At 37.7% G+C, this 24,464-nt stretch overlaps 1 pseudogene; it reads right to left on the bottom strand.

Moving 5' to 3' along the window:
• Positions 1 to 24,464, bottom strand: part of LOC149168875 (ABC transporter G family member 39-like) — a 95,286-nt pseudogene that overhangs the window by 502 nt on the left and 70,320 nt on the right.

Raw genomic sequence — 24,464 nt, 5'->3', positions numbered from 1 at the left:
TAAATCTACCTTATAAAATTCTACAATATGACATGACCCAATAAATACAAAATAAATAGGCAGCCTAAGGATTCCCCGCACGGCCGTTAATGGAAAGGTGGTATTTCTCCGAGAGCAGTGATCACAATCAACAGCGGCCACGTGATTGAGTGGTTTTGCAAGTACAACTTCCCGAGCGGGTAAAATTCAGTCCGAAAGGGCCATGTGATATTAATGACAGTAGTAGGATTAACGTGGAGTAAAATCCACGGTTAATAATAAACAAAATATATCGCCATGCTGAAGTAATTAAAGAAATGTACTGTGGTTGGTGAATGTAGGTAAAAATTTTAATTTTATTGCTTTTTTTTGTAAACTCACGAAAGTAGTCTTTTGTTTTTTAAGGCACAAGTAAAACAATAGGTTATGCCCTGTTTTGAAGAAAATGTAATGAAAGAAGCAGCAGCATGAATGTAATTTTTGTTGAATATGTAATGCGAAAGGGGAATACGCAGCAGCAGCACGCGAATGAGAGAAGTAAGAAATTTTTACACACAACAGTGCGAATGTAAGGAATTTTTTTTATTACACATAGTGGTGTTATTTTTCTCAGTGCAGAGATAGAGTATTTTTTGTAATGCACAGCAGTGCAAAGATAGCAGTGTAAAATTTGCAAGGAGAGACAGAGTGAAATTTCTTTCTGGAACTGAAGCGTTCTTGTGTTAATCCCTTTGTTAGAGGAAGATCCTTTTATTTTGTAACAGTTGGTTTTATTAATGAATACAAGTTTCTTTTGTGCATGTGAAAAACTCTGTCCTCTGAGTTAAAAATAGAGCATTATTCTCTGTTCATTTATTTTGTTTGGAATTATCAGAAATTCCCAACATGATATCAGAGCTTATCCAGGCTCTTTGAAGGTGTCAAAGAAGCTAAAGGAAGAATTTCTTATTGCAGCAGCTTCTCCAGCATAGTGAAGACTCAGTCAAGAAAGAATCCAAGGTATTTTTCAAGTTAGTTTTTGTGTTACTGTTGAGGACAGTCAGTTATTTTAAATACACAGTCAAGTATTTTGAATCATAGTTAAGAGTGCAAGAATAGCTGGAGCCAGCACTAGTATGGGCATCTGTAATACTCAGCTCCCACAATTTAATGGGAAAAACTATGACTATTGGGCAATAACTATGAGAGCTTTTCTTGTTTCCCAAGACTTATGAGAATTTGTTGAGGATGGTTTTGAAGAACCAGTAGATGAAAATGAGTTTAATAATTTAACTCAGGCAGAGAAAGATCTGTTGAAGAGCAATAAGAAGAAGGATTCTAAAGCCCTCTACTTTTTGTATTAAGCAGTGCATGAGAGTGTGTTTCCAAGGATAACAGCATCTAAGAGATCCAAAGAAGCATGGGAAACTCTCAAGATAGCCTATCAAGGCATGGAGAAAGTGAAGACAGCAAAACTACAGTTGCTGAGGAGAAATTTTGAGAATCTCTACATGAAGGAGTCAGATAATATTGACTCGTTCTTCACACATGTGATTGGTCTAGTCACACAGATAAGGTCTCATGGAGATATTCTTGAAGAAAGGAGGATTGTGGAGAAACTATTGAGGATACTACCCTCAAGGTTCGATGTGATTGTCACCACCATAGAAGAGACAAAAGATCTCACAAACTTCTCAGTGGATGAACTACATGCATCACTGATGACACATGAGCAGAGATTGAGTAGAAATGAAAGCTCATCTCTAGAACATGCCTTTAAGACTCAGATGTTTTTTGGAAGAGGAAGAGGTCAAGGCAAAAGAAACAAGAGAGGAAAAGGCAGAAACCAAAGCAGAGGTGGAAGAAACAGTCCAACAAATGCTCAAGGAAGAGGCAGCAATCCAAATCAGAACCAAGGCCAAGGCAGCAGCCAACAAGTAGACAACATCATGCTCAAGGACAAAGGTATGATAAAGCCAATGTCCAATGTCATTATTGTAAAAATTCTGGGCATTATGCAAATGAATGTAGGAAGAAGCAACATGATATGAGTAATAGAACTAGTGAAAATTTCACTAGAAAAAATATCAGCGAAGATAATTTGTTTTTAGCCTGTAATATGGCTGAAGAAAATAGTGAAGATGTATGGTTTCTAGACTCTGGTTACAGCAACCATATGACAGGAAACATAGCCCTGTTTTCTATGTTAGATCAAAGTGTGAAGTCACAAGTCACACTAGGGACTGATAATAAAGTTTCTGTTATGGGAAAAGGATAAGTAAATGTCTTAACAAAGAAAGGTGAAAAGAAAACCATATCAGAGGTTTATTATGTTCCTGGAATGAAATGTAACATCAGTGTCGAACAGCTTATTCAAAAGGAGTACAATGTTTTCTTTGTGGATGATGTATGCACCATCATAGATAAAACGCCCAGCAAACAATGTATTACTGAAGTGAAGATGACAAGGAACATGATGTTCCCTCTCATAATGAAAGCAGATTTAAAAAATGAAGAAGAAATAACAGCAGTGACACAAGAGGCTTTCCAAAGCGAACCAAAAGATGAAAATTGGTTGTGGCACTTGAGATTTGGACATCTCAACTTTGGAGGTCTTAACTTGTTGAATAGAAAGGGAATGGTAAGAGGATTACCATTGATAGAGAAACCAAACAGCCTTTGTGAAGGTTGTATCTTGGGGAAACAACACAGAGAAAGTTTTCCATCTGGCAAAAGCATAAGGGCAAAAGCACCCTTAGAGATTGTCCACTTAGATCTATGTGGACCGATGCAAACTCCATCACTTGCAAGCAGCTAGTATATACTAACATTTATTGATGATTGTACTAGAAAAACTTGGGTTTATTTCCTTAAGAACAAAAGTGAAGTGTTTGAAAGATTTTGCAATTTTAAAGCACTTGTAGAAAACCAAAGTAGGCTGCATATCAAAGTTCTAAGAACTGATAGAGGAGGTGAGTATATTTCCAAAGAATTTCTACGTTTTTGTAGAGAAAATGGAATTCATAAGCAGTTTACCACTAGGTACACTCCGCAACAAAATGGAGTTGCCGAAAGGAAGAATAAGACAATCATGGATATGGCGAGGAGTATGTTAAAGGCAAAGCATTTGCCAAATGATTATTGCGCTGAAGATGTACACTGTGCAGCGTACATTTTGAATAGATTCCATACAAAAGCAGTCATGAACAGAGTGTCGTAAGAAGCATGGAGTGGGACAAAGATATGAGTCACCCACATGAAATTTTTTAGATGTGTGGCTTATGCACACATTCCAGATCAACTAAGGAAGAAATTGGATAGCAAAGGGGAGAAAAACACATCCGGTTATGTTTTTCACATGGGCTCAGGAGCCATTTCATGGGCTTCTAAAAAACAGCCTATTGTAGCGTTGTCTACAGCAGAGGAAGAATATGTGGCAGCGACAGCAGCAACGTGTCAAGCGATTTGGATGAGAAGGATGTTAAGGAGTTTATGCCAAGAGCAAGCTAAAGGAACTGTGATTTTTTGTGACAATAGCTCAGCTATTGCATTATCCAAAAATTCTGTGTTTCATAAGAGAACGAAACACATTGACACAAAATTTCATTACATCAGGGAATTGGTAAACAATGGTGAAATTGTTTTAGAACACTGCAAAACTCAGGAGCAGGTTGCAGACATTCTGACCAAACCATTGGGGCAGAAAAGTTTTGAGTTTTTGAGGAAATGTCTGGGTATCACTGATAACCCAGCAGTTGAAATTAAAAGGGAGTGTTGAAATACTAATTTCAACTGCAACGTTTATTTCTGAAAACCGCCTGAGGATTCCCCGCACCGTCGTTCATGGAAAGGTGGTATTTCTCTAAGGGCAGCGATCACAATCAACAGCTGCCACGTGCCTGAATGGTTTTGCAAGTACAACTTTCCCCGGCGGGCCAAATTAAGTCAGAAAGGGTCGTGCGATATTGCTAACAGCGATAGGATTAACATGGAGTAAAATCCACGGTTAATAATAAACAAAATATATCTCCATGCTGAAGTAATTAAAGAAATGTATTGTGGTTGGTGAATGTAGGTAAAATTTTTAATTTTTTTTTTTTTTTGTAAACTCACTGGAGTAGTTTTTTGTTTTTTATGGCACAAGTAAAACAACAGGTTATGCCCTGTTTTGAAGAATATGAAATGTAATGAAAGATGCAGCAACGTGAATATAATTTTTTTTGAATATGTAATGCAAAAGGGGAAGCAGCAGCGCGCGCGAATGAAAGAAGTAAGAAATTTTTACACACAGCGATGCTAATGTAAGGAATTTTTATTACACACAGTAGTGTTATTTTTCTCAGTGCAGAGACAAAGTATTTTTGGTAATGCACAGCAGTGCAAAGACAGAGTATTTTTGGTAATGCACAGCAGTGCAAAGACAAGAGTGTAAAATTTGCAAGGAGAGATAGAGTGAAATTTCTTTCTGAAACTGAAGCGTTCTTGTGTTAATCCCTCTGTTAAAAGGAAGATCCTTTTATTTTGTAACAGTTGGTTGTCCCCTATGTTAAAAACAGAGCATTATTCTCTATTCATTTATTCTGTTTAGAATTATTAAAGATTCCCAACAATAGAATCCATGAAAATGGGCAACCCTAATAATACCATCTCCACCACACTGGAATCCGCTATAACAGTCACAAAATAAAGCCTTCCAGCGGAATAAACTTGAATATGAGCGAGTGGCTTGATCCCAAAGATATGAGTTTAATCTATTGTAGATTTGGATTATCTAAAGTTTTCAGTTGCGAATTTACGGATTTAAGAATGATATTGTTTGAATTCAACAATAAGCAAGTTAATTATAATAAATTTAGTGTATGATTTAAAATTTTTTCCAAAATATATAAATCTACCTTATAAAATTCTACAATATGACATAACCCAATAAATACAAAATAAATAGGCAGTGCATCTCACCGGGCGTGGAACGAAGAAGCCGCTGAAAACCATCCACATTGCGACAAAGCCCGAGGAGAGAATTAAAGCTATGGTTGCATTCGGAGTGAGACCCACGGTCAACATCCCATAATATGTGCAGTAAAGGAGCGTGAAGGAGCGTGAAGAAGAACATAAAAAAATACCAAAAGAATTTGGCGGCTGTCCACTGGAAGTCGATCAACGCATAAACGATCACGCCATACACTACCGCTTGTACAAATACGTATGGTACTTCGATCAAAACCTGACCAATCCAAACACAATTTCACCATCCGCTGAACGAGTTTAATCATCTTTCACAGGAGCGAGAAGCAAGGTGTGAATTTTACTATACGTTTTTGAGTTTATTAGCTAAATATTTTACAATTAGATGGGTTAATTATTTAAATAATTAATAGCATTAACTAAATATTTTACAATTAGATGGGTTAATTATTTAAATAATTAATAGTATTAACTAAATATTTTACAATTAGATGGGTTAATTATTTAAATAATTAGTAGTATTTAATATTTAGCAAATCAACAATCTAGATAAAGATGCTCTTACTTGTTCTAGCAAATCAACAATAGAGATAAAGATGCTCCTACTTATTCTGGTTAGTAACCTAACAAAATTGCAAATGGGCTAATAAGGTAACTAAATTGTAGATTTTAGAATATTTTGAATGTAGTTTCATATTTGTAGATTTTAGAATATTTTAGTCAATTTTTTTAAATATTCCAAATTCCAGGGAGTGTCACATGGTTTGGGTGAGTTTAGCTTCTACCATAATTAGGTAATAATTAGGTTATGTTTGAGTTCAAATCTTTTTTATGAGGTTCACCAAAGTCCATCTATATATACAGATATATTAATTTAAAATGAATTATAAAATAAAATAGTAAAAAATCAATATCACTAAACATAAAAAATGCTATCATGGACCGACAAGCTGAAGGATAAATTACAGCGTGAGTTGCTACATAAAGTTAAGAGTTTTGATCTATGGACTTTATTAATAGCTATAAAGTTTGATGAGATTGACAGAACCTCAATTTTTTTTAAGTTTGAGAAAATTTAAATCTCACGATTAAAATTCCACGAAACTTGTTACATAAACTCCACCATCTAAATTATATTCAAAATATTTTCTATTTATATCAGGTTGGAAAAAGTAATTTCAACCACTACTTAATTAGTTTAGCTATGATAATTAGTTTTAGTTAAGTTAATTAGTGCAATTCGCTTCACTTCTATTTTAGAGTTTATTAAAGTATCCGGTTTGTCATACCAAACTCAAGTAATGTTTAGCTACGTAGATATCAAATTCAAATAATGACAAAGTACATGAAAGAGTGTTTACCTGAGCAAGGGCATAGGGCAGAGGGGAGTACATTCCCGCTGCCTTTTCTCTGTAGAAGACTGTTCTTTCGACATCGACCACTGGTAGTACAGAGACAACATTGCTGAAGCCTAGGAAGAGAATTGAGGCGAACATGGATCCCATTGCATTCAATATATCTTGCTGCCTGTGTCTGTAAAAAAAATTACAACCACCCATACATAATAACAGATATTAGGTTAATTAGAATTGATATTATTAAACTTTATGCTCTCGGGTTCTGAAATTAATGCTTACGTTTTCCGGCCCATTCTCCAGAAAGCGGTGCCAAAAAGCAAACCAGAGGCCAAGGTGAAGAAGAATCGAACGCTGTTGTATTGAGGATTTCGCCAATAAGACCAATGCTGCTTCCATAGACAAGCCATGGTTTGAATTGCAAAGGGTTGAGCGAATTGTCTTTCGAAGCTCAAATCCTTGGAGCCAGGAACAGGTTTGCTAATTTCCTGAATTAGAGCTTCATTACGTCTGCACAGAAGCTAATATCGATTATAAAAATCTTATAACGTCAATATATAACACAAACAACGGCAGTACTCTTAACTATTTTAAGTTTCGGGCATTTTGGAGCTTAATTTTAACGTCACTATATAAGACAAACAATAGCAGTGCTCTTACCTATTTTAAGTTTGGGGCATTTTGAAGTTTAATTTTAGACTAATTTTGTTGGAAATGAAATAAATATTTGTCAAAATTACAAATTTCAAAATTGTGTAATTTACATAGATGTTTCATAATTAAAGTATTCAATTTATATTATTGTTACAGACTTAAATGCTGGCATTCGTTACCTGGGTTTTCACTTAAAAGCAAACAAATACTGCAACCTTGATTGGGACTGGCTTATGGAGATATAACAGGAAATTGACTAGGTGGGCTAATAAGTGGCTTTCATTAGGGGGTCGATTGACTGTAGTCGGTTCTCTCTTTCAGAACTTATCGGTGTGCTGGATGCATCTTTTTCTGCTGTCCATAGAGGTCTGTCATAAGATAGATGAGCTCATGGCTAGATTTATTTGGTCGGGTACAAAGCTAAAGGGGAAGATACACCTAGTCCGATGGAAGGCCATTGCTAGACCGACTTATCGGTGTGCTGGATGCATCTTTTTCTGCTGTCCATAGAGGTCTGTCATAAGATAGATGAGCTCATGGCTAGATTTATTTGGTCGGGTACAAAGCTAAAGGGGAAGATACACCTAGTCCGATGGAAGGCCATTGCTAGACCGACTGCCGAAGGAGGATGGCACATTCTATGCACACACAACTTCAACCATGCCCTGATCATAAAAAACCTTTGGAGGGCTACAAACGTCATGGGGGAATATCATCAGAGATAAATATATGCAGGGGCAAACCCTGTCGACCTGGACAAGGATGGGTGCTAAAACGACAATTTGTGCATCTTATATTTGAAAGAGCATGTCGAAAAATTGTCACGGGTTGCTGGGTTCATGAGATGGTCTATTGGGGACGGTAGACTGGTGGAGGTTGGGTTGGACTCATTAAAGGGATTCGGCGGCAATCACACCCTCTCAGATGCCCTCATCACCAACTTTCGAGAAAAGAAAATCATAAACTTTTCTCACATTGCCAATAGGAACCATCGGCTCATAGCTTACCCTTCTTGGAAGCAGTCCACTGATATTGGATTGTTGGGCGAATTGGCTATTGAATGGGAGTGATATCTCACTAATTTATATAATGTTGGTGTTTGTGTGGACTGTTTACGGCGGCAAGGCCCTACGAAGAATGGAATCCCCAAAGTTAAAGAGATTTACGACAATCTTCTAGTGACAGAAAAATATTTCCTCTTTAATTTCTAGTTCAAAGTTAGGTTGGGTGGGAGATTTTTAAGAATTTTTTTTGTTTTTGGGTGGCTCGCAATTCATAATAGGATTCTTATCTAGAATAACTTTCATGGCCCTGGCTTCTGCCCTATGTGCTAGTTAGAGGAGGAGGAGATAAATCACCTTCTTACCGTTTGCACTTTTTCCAGGGAGGTGTGGTATGGGGGTAACGGATTTACTGAAGCTTGACTGTCCTGGAACCCCATATCACTTATTGGACAAAGGATTAGCTTAATATCAAACTCTCCCATTCTATATCATCTAGGCCATTTGGCGTAGTCGGAACGCCTAGCCGTTTGAAAACAAGAACCCAGTGGCTTGGGAGGCAATTAGGAAGGTCATCACTTATTTTTCAAAGATGGGGCTAAAGAAGACAGTTATAAAATTGAGGAAGAACATTCATAAGAATATTAAGGGACTCTACCCCAAAGGATCCTTTGATGGAGCATGTCAATAGAGGAGATGTTGTTGTGGAGTGGTCATCACTCTTGAACTAGGGCACTATTACCATTTTTGGTGGCAGGGTGGTAGGGGGACTAACAATAGAGCTGAGGTCATTGCACTTTCGGGAGCCCTCACCTTCCCAAACTGGCTTCGTCTAGACAATATTTACATCCATGGAGACCACGGAGACGCAAAGGGTATTATTGATTAGATCAAAGATCATACTCACTTTTGCCCCCATATTTTGTCCAACTAGATGAGCCACACCAGACTTCTAGCAGCCACCTTCTAGAACATCCCATATACTCACATCTACAGAGAGTAGAACCAGGGTGTTGATCTTCTGTCAAAGAGGGGTATCGACGCAGAGACAGGTAAGTACCACTTTGCGGCATACGTATAGTACATACTCATAAATGTTGGATGCATCGACACCAACTAGGGAACTACACAAAAAAATCTTGTAATCTCTAGACTGGTTTTTGTTGTATTTGTATAGGAACTAGCATCCATTTTGTAATTAATGGCAAATCATAACGTCTTACTCTCAGATAAGATAGGAAATATTCAAATAGAAGCAATGTTTTGGTAACTCTTTTATACAAGAACGAGACTAAATACTCACTGTAATGATCACGTAGTTTAAGGAAAAATATCTAAAACAGTCAATGTACTCGTACTCTATTCCTATCAATGAAAAAGAAAGCTTTTTTTGTTTAAAAAAAAGATATATTATACAGACCAAAATACATATTTATGTTGGAGGTACTACACACCTAAGACCTTCATTACTATCACATGCAGACACTTAGTTAGAGCATTCACTGACATGCAAGGCTTCAACATTGGAATCTTCACCAGATTGGTGCCTTTGACTGTCGATGCATGCATGGGACTACATGCAAGATCCTTTCTGCATGATTTACTCCCTGATTTTCTCCTCCTTTCACTCCACAATTGGCTAGTTCTCTCCGGAACTTGCTAGAGTTGTTGAGTCCTCTCATTGATCACCACTATGGTGCATTATCTTGGGATCTTCACACAGTGATGCTATATCATGAGCATTGTAACCTATTTTCTAAATATCAATAATTCTTTTTGTTCTTTCAACTTTATTTTAGTGTTTTTGCTCTGCAAAGTTGTGTGTTCAACCTTTACTAGCTAGATTCATCTGTGTAGGTTTTCTAACAAATCTAGTATTAGAGTCCACAAGTTGCTAGATAAAAGGCGCACCAGTACACTATTTTGTAGGTATTACAGCTTGGAGATCAAAGATCGACAGAAAAATGGAATTTCCCAAAACATCAATCCTAACACCATACAACTATCACGAATGGAAGGACCAAATGGCTTGATACCTTTGTCAAAAAGCGTTGTACATGATTACCATGGCTATAGAAGTGGAACCCACTTCATCCATAGAGAAATCCAAGTACCTCAACCACATGCATGAGGCCCACAGATCCATATGCATGTGCATCTCCCCAGAGTTGCAGTTTCATCTATCTACTTGGAGTACTCCCAATGAGATTTTGGAAAAGGTTGAAGAACTCTACGGGAGACAAGATGAGATGAAAGGACATCTGCTCGAAGTGGAGCCGCTCTCATTGTATCCACGGAACTATGACATAATTCAAGACTTCTTCACCAAATATAATGATCTATTGCTGCAACTCAAGAGTTGTGGAATTGAAAAATCCAAGGAGGAGAGTCGTGAAGTTCTCTCTATTATGTCAAAGCTCAAACCAAAATACTCCATTTTTTTGTCTACATTTCATTCAGTAAGGCTCGCAACAGGTAAATCCTACACTATGCCTTTTCTAAGAGAGTACATGGAGTCCCTCACTTTTGAGAAAGATAAAATCATTGGCATGGAGAAAATCAAACCTCCAAAAGCGCATGCACTTGTTGTGCATGATGGAAGCCACAATAAAAATCACAGATCTATTTCATATCAGAAAAATCAGCAGCAAAAAGACAAGGGAAAAGCGCATTCCCATCCAAAGAAGGAAGGGTACACCAAGCCCTTCAATGACTCCTCCGGATCCAAAAATGAGAAAGGAAGAAAGGAGACAAATGCACCTACTGTCACTGAGGATTCCATCCGGAATCCTCTTGCATGAAGAAACAAATTTACCAAATGGCAGAAATCCTTCAGAAGCACAACCTTGGGGACCACATCCCTCAGGGCACCAAGAAGAAAACTGAGGATCGGCCACACGAGAAAGATAACACTTTTCATGCTTTAGTTGCAATTAACTCTTCCATTGATGCATGGATTATAGATTATGGTGCATCACATCATATGGCTACTACAAAGGAAGTCTATTGCTCTTTGGATGCATGCAAAGGGCCTCCCATCCTCATGGGAGATGACTCACCTATTGAGGTCACCAGAAAAGGTAGAGTGGAACTTTTACATGGAAGCTTTGAAGATGTGCTTCATGTTCCAAAACTTTCGGTAAACCTGCTTTCAGTTTATCAGATCACTCATTCTGGCACAGTGAAGAGAGTGGAATTCATTCCAGATGCAGTGAACATATATGACCTACATAGCAGCTCCAAAATCACCACTGATGAGGTAAACAATGGAGCTAGACTGTATACATTTTTTGAATTTATTGAATCCGAATCCTCCTTATTGCTTACACATGTTGATGATAGTAGTAGGCTTTGACACGAGAGGTTTGGTCACTTAAATTATAGGTATATGCAGTAGCTAAGCCAGCATGAGATGGTGGAAGGCTTGCCAAATATTAGTTTCTCCAAAGGAGTTTGCGAAGGGTGTGTCCTTGGCAAACATCCTAGAGAAAATTTTGACACCAGCAAGACTCACAGAGCATCCTCTCCTCTAAATCTGATCCATAGTGATCTCATGGGGCCTTTTTCTCATCCTTCCATCAACAAAGCAAGGTATGTGCTTACATTTATTCATGATTTCTCACGATATACTTGGGTGTATCTTCTCAGGGCCAAATTTGAAGTTTTTTCGCACTTTGAAGATTTCAAAGCACTAGTTGAGACACAGTCAGAGAGAAAGATCAAAGCCCTCCGTACAGACAATGGAGGGGGAATATGTTAACACAACACTTCAGAACCTTTGCCTTGAGTCCGGCATACAGTTGCAGCACACAGTTCCATACACTCCGCAGCAGAATGGAGTTGCTGAGAGAAAGAACCGATCTCTCAAAGAGATGGCTTCTTGCATGCTGCATGCTAAGTCACTACCTCATAAGATATGGGTTGAAACACTTAATTGTGCTAACTACATCCAGAACAGATCTCCTCATAGAACTGTCAATGATCAAACCCCCTTTGAGGCTTGAAGCGGCACTAAACTGGAGGTCACCCACTTCCATGTTTTTGGCTCCTGAGCATGGGCCAGGGTCCCCTCTGAAAAGAGGAAAGCTCTTGATCCACAGAGCATTGAGTGCATCTTTGTTGGATACCCTTATGGTGTGAAGGGATACCGACTCCTGATATCCTCTACAGACAAGCTCATTGAGTGAAGTGTCCAATTTGAGGAAAGTCTCTCACATGCACCTCAATTGTCGCATGCAGACACCTTTTATCTACCTCATGACCGAGATGATGACTCAGTACACTCAGATGTAGATACAGAGCATGCAGATGTCGAGGTAGAGCATGCAGATGCATAGACAGAATCTTCAGATACAAATCCAATGCATGCATATGATGATACACATCCAAGCCCAGATCGGGCTTCTAGTAGTGAATCAACTTCCCCTGTCATAAATCAGAGAACAAGGAGCTTAAGTGAAATATATGCATAAGACCACCCAGCTGCTAGAAATGGTCTTATGGGGGATAATTCTGATCCGTGGAGGACTAGATCAGATTTTATTGAGCCTCTTCTTACCCTCATTTCCACTGAACCAACGCCATCCTGGCATTGTCATTTGGTTCAGTCTTCTGAACCGCAGTCTTATGCTGAGATTGTTGGGCATCCCTCTTGAGAGTCCACCATGGAGGAGGAGTACAACTCCCTCCTCGAGAACCAGACCTGGGATCTGGTCCCCCTTCCTTCAGGAAGGAAACTTGTCTGATGCAAATGGGTCTACAGGACCAAGAGTGTTGCAGATGGGCAAATTACCAGACAAAAAGCTAGACTAGTAGCCAAAGGCTTCCAGCAAGTGCATGGCATTGATTATGATGAGACCTTTGCTCGAATAGAAAATATGGATTCCATACGCCTTGCACTTGCCATTACGGCTGCCCAAGGTTGGGAAGTACATAAGATGGATGTGAAGAATGCCTTTCTTCAAGAAGACCTATCTGAGGAGATCTACATGGAGCAGCCACATGGTTTCATTCAGGATTCATCCTTGGTTTGCAGACTAAAGAAGTTTCTCTATGGCCTTAAGCAGGGCCCGAGAGCTTAGTATGCGAAGATGGATTCTGTTCTCTTATCACAAAACTTCGAAAGATGTAAGTCTGATTTGAATGTTTACATGCTCAGGACACATAACTCTCTTCTTATCTTAGTTTTGTATGTGGATGATCTCCTGATCACCGACAGCTCGGCTTTAGCCATTGCTGCAGTCCAGAGAACCTTACATGATAGGTTCTTAATGACGGACATGGGTCCATTACACTTCTTTCTTGGTCTTGAGATCAGATAGGATGCCACATGCATCAAACTCTCTCAGGCTAAGTATGCATGAGATCTCCTCGAGAGATTTCACATGACTGACTGCAATCCAGCACCGATTCATTTTCTGTCTGGGGTCCACCTTGAGGATGGAGGTGACACTCCATTAGTTGACAGTACTCTCTACCGATAGCTAGTGGGGAGCTTACTGTACCTCACCCACTCCAAACCAGATCTCTCATATGCAGTAGGGGCAGTTTCTAGATACATGTAGGAGACGCATGAGCTACACTTGAAAGTTGCCAAGCGCATCTTCCGATATGTGTAGAGCACCATCACCTTCGGGATTCAATATGCAATAGGCACTGCATTGAATCTCCTTGACTTCACAGATTTTGATTGGGCAGGCGACAACATTGATCGCAAGTCCACCTCCAGATATTCACTTAGTCTAGGGTCTGGCCCTATCTATTGGTCGAGCAAGAAGCAAACTGCTACTGCTCTCTCTTTGGTTGAGGCTGAGTACAAAGGAGTAGTCAACATCACCATTCAAGCTTTGTGGTTACAACACTTCCTCACTAAGTTGGGCGTCCAGTTCCACCAACCCACTATCATCTGGTGTGACAACTAGAGCACTCTCAAATTTTGCAGGGATCCAGTAGAGCGGTAGCGGACGAAGCACATAGAGATCCATATGCACTACATCAGAGACTTAGTACATGATCAGGTCATTGATTTGCAATTTTGTCCTTCAGCAGAACATACTGCAGACATCTTCACCAAGACATTCACTGAGCAGAAGTTTCACTCTCTGCATGATCGTCTTGGAGTGAAGGACACAGTTGCTTAGCAACTGTCTTTTCTTCCTCTTTTCTTTTGATTACATTGTATTTTGAGGGGGGGGTTTTCCCACAAGGTTTTCCCTCTTTCCTCAATTTTAGTACGAGTTGCACTGTATTTTGGGTGACCTTTGGCCTTAGTTGCCAGAGCCCATTTTCTATTTTTCCCCATAGTGGTGTTCAGAGGGGGTGTTGGAGGTACTACACACCTAATACCTTCATTACTGGCACATACAGACACTTAGTTAGAACCTTCATTGACATGCAAGGCTTCAACATTGGAATCTTCACAAGATTGACGCCTTTGACTGTCCATGCATGCATGGGACTACATGCAAGATCCTTTCTGCATGATTTACTTCCTGATTTTCTCCTTCTTTCACTCCACCACTGGCTAGTTCTCTCCGAAACTTGCTATAGGTGTCGAGTCCTCTCATTGATTACCATTATGGCACATTACCTTGGGATCTTCATCAATGATGCTATATCATGAGCATTGTAACCTATATTTTCTGAATATAAATAATTATTTTTGTTCTTTCGACTTTCTTTTAGTATTTTTGCTCTGCAAAGCTGTGTGTTCAACTTTTACTAGCTAAATTCATCTTTGCAGGTTTTCTAACACATTTAGAATTTATCACACTGATCACACTCAGCCACAATTATATAACCTAATTCGCAAACCAAAAAGCCAAAACTAAGAAAACACCGAAACAATAACTTACTGGTAAAGGGATGAGTTTCTATAGATTTCTGCAAAATCAACTCCAAGCCGAATTGATGAACTGACAGAGGTTACTTCCAACATCCATGTAGCAGGGTTGTAACCAGGTGTAATTTTCGGTACACCTTCAATTGCCTCCAAGTAGTCCACAAGTGCTTGGGATTGGTGACCAAGAGGTCCAACGTAAAGCATCTGTCCTCGTTTTATCAACGCCAGCTGCATTTCCACGAGAAAAAATTATATTTTTTTGGTACTATACGAAAAAATGGCCTAAAGCTAAATAAAATTTCTCTTAAAATTTTAGAGTAAAAAGCTATCAATATTGTGCTGTCCATCGTCTTGCTAATATCATAAAAATACCTCATCGAAGGCCTCGAATATATCAATGCTGGGCTGATGAATGGTGCAAACCACAGTTCGTCCAGTATCAACAGTGTTTCGAACTGTTCTCATAACAATAGCTGCAGCCCTTGCATCCAGTCCGGATGTTGGTTCGTCCATGAAAATTATTGAAGGATTTGCTACCAGTTCAACTGCTATTGTCAATCTCTTTCTTTGTTCCGTAGACAGACCATTTACTCCAGGGAATCCCACCAGAGCACCACTTAAATTATTCAGCTCTACAAGTTCCATTACTTCATTCACAAACATCTGCGTACACACAAATATTGTTCATAATCATGAACAAACTAATGGTTCAATTAATTGACCCAAACTTGTGTGGACATATTAAAGTACCTTTCTTGTATCAGAATCTACATCCTCGCCAAGACGAAGCCAAGCAGAGTAAACGAGGGATTCATGAACTGTAATATATGGTGAATGAATATCAGTTTGTTCGCAGTAACCAGAAATCCTTGCAAAAGTTTCCTGTTTCTTGGGATATCCAGAGATTGTAATTGATCCTTCTATGTATCCTCCAGTTTTCCTCCCTGCAAGAACATCCATCAGTGTGGTTTTCCCGGCGCCGCTTTCACCGACTAATGCAGTGAGTATTCCAGGCCTGAATGATCCGCTCACGTCCCGCAATAACTGAAGTCTTTGTTCCGTGTCTCCTTGCTTCTTCATTTCCTGTAATTGCATTGAGAAAAAAAGTCAAAATGAAAAACCTTTAATATTATAAACTCATGAAACGACATAACTTCAACTTAATATGAAATTAATAAATCGAAATCCCATTTTAAATTATGTTTAAAGTTATGAGTATGTTGGGCAAGAGAACATACTGCAGGCATATCTACATAGTAGTTGACGTTGTGGAATGCCAATGACAATGGTCGGAAAGGTAAAATCATCCCTCTTCTTTTCCCCGACGGCCCTGCATGAAGCTGTTTCTTAGTACTGCTCATGGAATGGAATTTGAAGAGTAAATTGTTTGTCATGGGTGATTTGTTTGTGAAATATAAGGTTTTTTTGGGAGGTGAAAGGGTAAAGATTTTTTTGTTAAAAAGATTTGAAGGATATTTCAGATTTGAATTTCTTATTTTATTTTGTTAGCGAATATCATTTTTGAAAATTTTAAAAATTTTATTTTCACTACAAAATAATATGAAGTTAAAGCATTTATCTTTGTTGCCCAGTAGATTTAGGAAATATTTTGGAATTTAACCTATTAATGTTATTTTTTACTAATTAAATTTGTTTTTATTGGGCAGATTTCAAAACATTCTTAAAATCTATAATTTAATTAATTAAAAAAATAATTCACATATTAATTACCAAAAAATTGGTTTTCATGATCATCATCTTTCAACAATGAAATATAACTGTCTGCCGGAAGGTTTTGCATTTCCCTTTCTTGTTTTTTTCCTGACTCGTCTTCCGTAACTATTGCCTGCGGATTTCCAATGGCTGCAACGACATATATGTAAATGATTAGTTGACTGTAAAATTGGAGAATAGCAAAGCACAATAAAGGTATTAAATTATTATTATTATTTTTTTCAAACAGTTTTGAAAGTGGATAAAGTTTTACATGTTTGAACTTTTATTGGGAAATAAAGGAGTCGAAATAACATACGGTTCAGGTACTGCAATGAAAGTGTGAAAACGATATTAAACATAACAGCGAACCCGGTTAGCGCTGCAGTTCCAATCCAATACCAGTAGCTTTTGGTAAAAAGTCCGTGTGATTGCAACAATTTCACTCCGATGTTGTTTGACTGCATTAGAACATAACACAAACTCAATTAACTTTGTTTTTAGCTGGCGAAGTGATTTGCTTCCGGTAAAGATGTTGCATAAAGTAATGTCACACCACCTGCCACCTTGTTGCCAGGAACTCGTTTACTGAAATGGCGTTTTGAGCGTAAGCAAGAGGGGACGACCAATAAGCCCATATCCACCACACTTTAATATCCTCTGTTTGGCACAAGTTGAAACCATATTATAATTTAAAATTTGTAAAATGAAAAGAACTTTAAAAAGAGTTGGATTTTATTTGCTGAAGCAGAAAAATTTTGTTTAAAATGAGAGAAATTATGATTTTAATAAGTTTAAACGTTGCCACAGCTAGGAGAGCAGTAAAAAGAATTTGGATTTAGTTAAATTACATACAACAAGATTTAATAAGTTTAAAGGTTTTAAGAGGGAGGTAAAATCAAAGGTTTAAAGGTTTAGTGAGCTCGGGAGGCTTCTCTACAAGGTTTTTGAGTATAGGTATAAAATCTTAAATCAAAATAAATAATTTGTTCCTTTAGGTCTGATAGACTAATGTTTGGTCTCAATAGACGTTAACCATCATCATCATCATCAAAAGATGAAGATTTTGTTTAGAAAGATTGTGAATAAGATATTAGTTCTAGTAAGTAAAAGATGAAAATTTTGTGTTAAAAGATTGTGAATAAGATTTTGTGTTTAAATAAGTTTGATTAGATTTTTGTTTTCATTGGGATTTCAAATTTGTGATATTCAAATATAAAGTGTAAAAATTGACGCATGGCTTAACTAGATTGTATATTCCAGAATATTTTGGAATCTAAACTATTAAGTTTTTGGAGGACAAAGCTTCAATAACACGTCTTGATTTTTTTAGAAGAATTAATATTATTTTATGTAAATAAATGTATATTCCAAGTTGGTATATCTTAGGAATTTTAGAACTAGATAAGTCATATTTTAGAAGATAAGCTTGGATTAAAGGTTGTGATATCATAGAGATAAGAATGAATAAGTAATAGTTTTGTCCAGTTTTCTAGGCTTGAGAGATTTAGGAAATAAATCATGGAGTGATTTTAGGTTCTAGGAAAATCTATTTTGCTTCTAAAATTTGTATTTAATCATTGTAAGCCTAAGGGAAAAGCGAATGTGAAGCAAATGGGCAAGTGAATGTGAAATCAAACCATGGAGGATAAAGAGAACGACAAGTTCTGTGTAGAATCATATGTACTGATTTTAATGGAATGAAATATAATTTCATGTTAATTGTATCATCTCTGTGTTAATGGAAAAAATATAGTTTGTACAAAACCTAGAATTAGCAGTATCTCACACTCTGTGTGAAATCTGAGATCATTATGAATTCTAGTCTTGTATGCATGATTGGAATTGATGACAGATAAAGGATATCTATCATACACAGAGAGTAGAACCTATGTGAAGGATTGGAGATGAGTTGGGAACTAATTTGTATATGTAGGTGTTTGTAGAAGAAACAAGCATAAGAAATCCCTTTCTAGATAGAGTGAAGTTGAATCAAATCTGGAAGATTCAATTTGGGTTTCGGTATAAATCCAATCATGTGTAGAGTGAGAAGGAAATAGATCCTTGTGTGTTTAGATAGGCATATTAGATTTTGTTGAAGGTGCGATAGAAGTAATATCTCTCGGTAAATGTGATATCCGAGAGAGTGGATCTATATATCAAAAGAAATAATGGATAGAAGATGTTCTCTATGCAACAGAAAGTCTTAGAAGTGATTGAAGATGATCATGACAATGAACCAAGTGGACAACGATAGAACAAAGTTTGGAACCTAGGAGGAGAAAATTGTAGTAAATGTACCTGCAATTGAAACATGAACAACAATGGTTAAAGGTATAGCCAACATAAGCAGATTCATGAACAAGAGTCCATGAATTATTTTTACGTCAGGAGTCTCATGCAAAAGCATCTCATTGGTATCATCAAAATGTAATGTCTAAGTCCAAGAAATCTATAGAATTTCTAGATTATGTTAAAATTCTTAATTTTCTAGACTTTTTACATAATCTAGTATTTTCTAAAATTATCTAGATTGATAATTGCATGGATTGAGCTCCTAGAGAAAGAGAATAAAATTGATGTTCTTTGAGGATACAGGGAGAATAGCTACTTTGGGTAGAAGGTATTGGTGTGTTATTTGAATGGGGAAGAACACTTAATGACTGCAATAGTAGAGCTAGCAAAAGGATTGGGGAGAACTATAGCAATAATCTATGTTCGCATGAGGTCGAACCAAAAGTAATTTGGTCTTTTTTTTTCAACTAATTGAAGGAATAAATTGTTGATTATAGGTGGTAGTGACGAGAATGATTATAGGAGGAGGACTATAACCAAGAAAAGAGGAAGTTCTTGAAGAATTGTGGAAAAAAACCTTTATAAGTTCTAGTTGAGGTTGAAAGGAGGAAAAATGAATGTTCTCAGAGGAAGTGAAGATCTACAGAAGCCTAAGAGGATTATAGAAGATCAAGAGGTTCTAGAGGAGAGAACCAAGAAACTAGGTTCAAAGATAGCTTTGTGAGGTGTCGTAATAGGTTAAGAAGTAACTTATTATTGCAAAGTCTTGGATGCAGTCTACAAGTGGGATAGGTAAATTTCACAAAGAAAGAAGGAATATGACTATTGATAGTGATGTTATGTGTTCAAGGAGAAGCCACAATAGAAGAAAAGACGATGCCAAATAAAATGGCATAAAGAAAAGGATGAGTCAAGAGGAATTTGACTAATATTAAAAAAAAACTCAGCGTAATGAAAATACTACTATAGGAGAATGAAAAAAGCTATTGATGTGGATGAAATGTTAAGAAGGAGGTCAAGTGGCCTATAATGAAATTATTTGCAAGGAAGTTGAGGAGAAGCTTGAAGAGTAGATTGAATGCTTGGATGAAAAGAGGGAAAATTAAAGGAGCTAATTTTAAATGGAGGTCACTGAAGGAAGAAGATATTCACTTACCTGAACGAGAGTAAGGAGATATCCTTAAAGAGTATGATGATGAGAATGAGAAACTTACTACAAGTCTCACGGACTATTGTTGAAGTTCAGATCAACATGAGGATTGATGTTTGAAGTATCGAACGAGGCCACTGAGCCTTATGATGTTAAATATAATAAATTGTGTATGGGTGTAATTTTTGATGAAGATGGACAACCATCTACAGTACAGAGAATCATATAGGAAAAGTAGAATCTGAATTTTGTTACAAGTAAAGAAGGAGTGCCTTTACAAAACATTGAAGAAAAAATTTACTAGAAACATGTGATGAAGGAAGTGAACAAGATGCAATTGGCTCAGGAAGACAACCAAAAGGAGGACAATGATGAAGAACAACATATGAATGCAATGCTCGTAAGGGATGATGAATGTCTTATGAGAGAGAAAAGAGATGTAAGCTTCAAGGAAAACACAAAGCTCTTAGAGGAATGGCTAGCAAAGGACGCAAATATTGAATATGACATAGAGGCTACAAATAAGTTCAAGATAATTTTACTTATCTGTTTGAGGAATTGAATTTCTTATAAGAGAAATTTGAAAATCAAAGGGTGCATATTCAATATGTAAAACTAAAGTTAGAAGAAGAGGAAATTGTATTGGAAGACAATAATGAGGAAGCAACAAAGCATAAGCATCATATAGTGAAGAAAGTGGATAAACCAGAATTTGGTAAGACTCTTGAAACTCTTATGCATAAGAAATTTATGCAGCAGTAAGTAAGAGATGAAAATAAGTTTCAGCAATCAAGGAAAAAGTTAGATGAAGAAATTGACAAGTTGTGGTTGCTAATGAAGGGGACGAATGGACAATTACAACATAATTTTTGGGATCTTGGAGGATTCAGAAATTGATGACACATGACGAGGAGGTCATGAGCTTTTTATACCTTGAGAGTATGATGCAAGAGAATTAGAGCTCCCTAGCCATTAAGTCTTTGAAGGACAAAGCTTCAAGAAGGGGTATTGACTTTTGAGAAAATTCATATTCTTCTATTTAAATACATTGTATTTTTTAAGTTGGTATATTTCATGAGTTTTAGAACTAAATGGTTCATAGTCTAGAAGATAAGCTTGGATAAGATGATGTGATCCTTACACAGATGTGATTAAATAGGTAAAATTTTTGTCTAATAAATCTATTTTTTGAGACATGAGAGATTTAGGGAATAAATTATGGAGTGATTTAAGGATCTAGGAAAATTTACTTTGTTTCTAAAACTTGTATTTAATCATTGTAAGCCTAAGAACAAAGTTAATGGCCATGTGCATGAGGAATAAGGCCATAGAGAAAGGATATATCAAAAAAAAATTCTTAGTAAAGTTGTATATACAAGATTGAATGAAGGAATATGTCCATTGTGTGTGAGTTACTTTTTGTTGATGATAAATATAATCCAATGGATATGTGAATAATGGAATGAGAATTCAGCATAACCATTTAATGGATGAATTTAGGCATATATCTGGAATGTATTGGTCCATATGATTTGATTATGTGCATGTGAAATTAGCCATAATACTTGTGATCTTGTTTGTGAATAATGGAATGAGAATTCAGAATAACCATGTAACGGATGAATTTAGGCATCGATTTGGAATGTATTGGTCCATATGATTTGACTATGAGCATGTGAAATCAACCATAATACTTTTCATCTTGTTTTAAGTAGATACTTGCAGAATTGGGTGGTAAGAAATGAGGAAATGAACCCTTCGTAAGGATTAAACTCAGTAAGGATTAAACACAATCTATGATTAAGTGGACCGAGAGAAGGATCATGTATGTGTTTGTAGAATTTATTGTAAGTGGAAGAGAAACAATTTGTTGAAGGTTGCCATAGGTCTGAAGAGAAGAAAGTCATTGGTTAAAGGGATGTGTCATCCAAGTGTGAAGCAGAAACCAAAACCATTGACCAAGGTGTGGTCAAAGTTGTGAGATTCGGGGATGACGTTGGTTGAAGCCAGAGCGAGAACTCACAGTAAAAAAAGAAAAAACTTCTCTTCCACTTGAGCCATCTATAGAAAATGAGAAAGATATTATGATTCTTGTGAGGATGCTTGATGGCACCTGTCATGGTCGTCGTATTCTGAAGTCCGATAGGCTTCAGTCCCTTTTTTATTCTATAGATGGAGGTCGTGTTGAATTAAGTGGTTCTTTACACAACTTTTTGGTGCATTGGGGACGTCAATGGCCATAGTTGTTGTTGTGAATGGGTAATACTTTTTTTCTTGTTACCGAGCATACATCGATGATTGGAAGAATGGGTGGAGTTGTGGATTCCAGTCCTCGGATGAGGAATATCAACTAAATTTCTCTGGTTGAGAAGTGGTTACAATTTTGATAGTAAGGAAAGGTGTTGAAAGTTACCAATGAATGGAACAAATTGATGTAGAGAGATTCCTCCGGCCATAACAAATGTTCCAGTCCTTGAAGAAAGGCGTGGGGATTTATATAATTAAACAAACCTTTGAAAAAATGTATTCATATTGAAATGCTCTTAGGTGAGGTGTTTTCCGGGACAATGGAAAAAGCACAAGATCCGCTGGAAGATTATGAGAGATGTTCACAGTTGGATAAGATAGATATGTTGGAAACTTGCGAGGACAATAAAGAAAAGGTTTACGGACACCCTAGTTGGTAGAGCACCAACACTTTAAAACCGTAGAAGTGCGACTTTTTAGGAAAGTCAATTTTCTTACTATCAACTATACCCCTAGGTGGATGAAGCCAACCCACAACACAAGGCTTATAGGTAACAGTCCAAGATTTGAACATGAGATCTTAAATTCACAACGCTTTACATTTTCATGAGATTGTGAGATCAGTTTGATATATTTCTAGGCGGATGAAGCCAACCCATAACACAAGGCACAAGGCTCTGTAAATGTGTTAGAAAACCTGCACAGATGAATCTAGCTAGTAAAGGTTGAACACACAGCTTTGCAGAGCAAAAACACTAAAATAAAATCGAAAGAACAAAAGAATGATTCATTAGAAAATAGGTTACAATGCTCATGATATAGCATTACTGGGTGAAGATCCCAAGGTAATGCACCATAGTGGTGATCAATGAGAAGACTCAACACCTACAACAAGTTTCGGAGAGAACTAGCCAGTTTCAGAGTGAAAGAAGGAGAAAATCAGGGAGTAAATCATGCAAAAGAACTAACCAATTGCGGAGTTAAAGAAGGAGCAAATCAGGGAGTAAATCATGCAGAAGAACTAACCAGTTGCGGAGTTAAAGAAGGAGCAAATCAAGGAGTAAATCATGCAGAAGGAATCTTGCATGTAGTCCCATGCTCTAACTAAGAGTCCGCATGTAGGTGTGTAGTACTTCCAACACCCCCCCTGAACACCACTATGGGGAAAAATAGAAAATGGGCCCTGGCAACTAAGGCCAAAGGTCACCCAAAATACAGTGCAACTTGTACTAAAATTGAGGAAAGAGGGAAAACCTTGTGGGAAAAACCCCCCCTCAAAATACAATGTAATCAAAAGAAAAGAGGAAGAAAAGACAGTTGCTAAGCAATTGTGTCTTTCACTCCAAGACAATCGCGTAGAGAGCGAAACTTCTACTCAGTGAATGTCTTGGTGAAGATGTCTGCAGTTTGTTCTACTGAAGGACAGAACTGCAAATCAATGACCTAATCATGTACTAAGTCTTTGATGTAGTGCATATGGATCTCTATGTGCTTCGTCCGCTGCCGCTGTACTGGATCCCTACAAAATTTGAGAGTGCTTTGGTTGTCACACCAGATGACAATGGGTTGGTGGAACTGGACGCCCAACTCAGTGAGGAAGTGTTGTAGCCACAGAGCCCGAATGGTGATGTTGACTACTCCTCTATACTCGGCCTTAGTTGAAGAGAGAGCAATAGCAGCCTGCTTCTTGCTCGACCAACAGATAGGGCCAGACCCTAGACTAAGTGAATATCCGGAGGTGGACTTGTGATCAATACTGTCGCCCTGCCAATCAGAATCAGTGAAGCCAAGGAGATTCAATGTAATGACCACTGCATAATGAATCCCGAAGGTGATGGTGCCCTGCACATGTCCGAGGATGCGCTTGGCAGCATTCCAGTTTAGCTCATGCGGCTCCTGCATGTATCTGGAAACTGCGGCTACTGCATATGAGAGATCTGGTTTGGAGTGGGTGAGGTATGATAAGCTCCCCACTAGCTATCGGTAGAGAGTGCTGTCAACTAATGGAGTGTCACCTCTATCCTCAAGGAAGACCCCAGACAGAAAAGGGGTGCTGGTTTGCAGTCAGTCATGTGAAATCTCTTGAGGAGATCCCGTGCATACTTAACTTGAGAGAGTTTGATGCCTGTGGCATCCTAGCTGGTCTCAAGACCAAGAAAGAAGTGTAATGGACCCATGTCCATCATCAAGAACCTGTCATGCAAGGCCCTCTTGACTGCAGCAATGGATGAAACCGAGCTGCTGGTGATCAGGAGATCATCCACATACAAAACTAAGATAAGAAG

The sequence above is a fragment of the Pinus tabuliformis genome, chromosome 4_2, assembly GCF_031772625.1.
Source record: "Pinus tabuliformis cultivar Carrire ecotype Pingquan chromosome 4_2, CPIR1, whole genome shotgun sequence".
Taxonomy (NCBI): domain Eukaryota; kingdom Viridiplantae; phylum Streptophyta; class Pinopsida; order Pinales; family Pinaceae; genus Pinus; species Pinus tabuliformis.
Note: the sequence above shows the minus strand (reverse complement) of the source record. Positions and strands in the feature narration are given on the sequence as shown.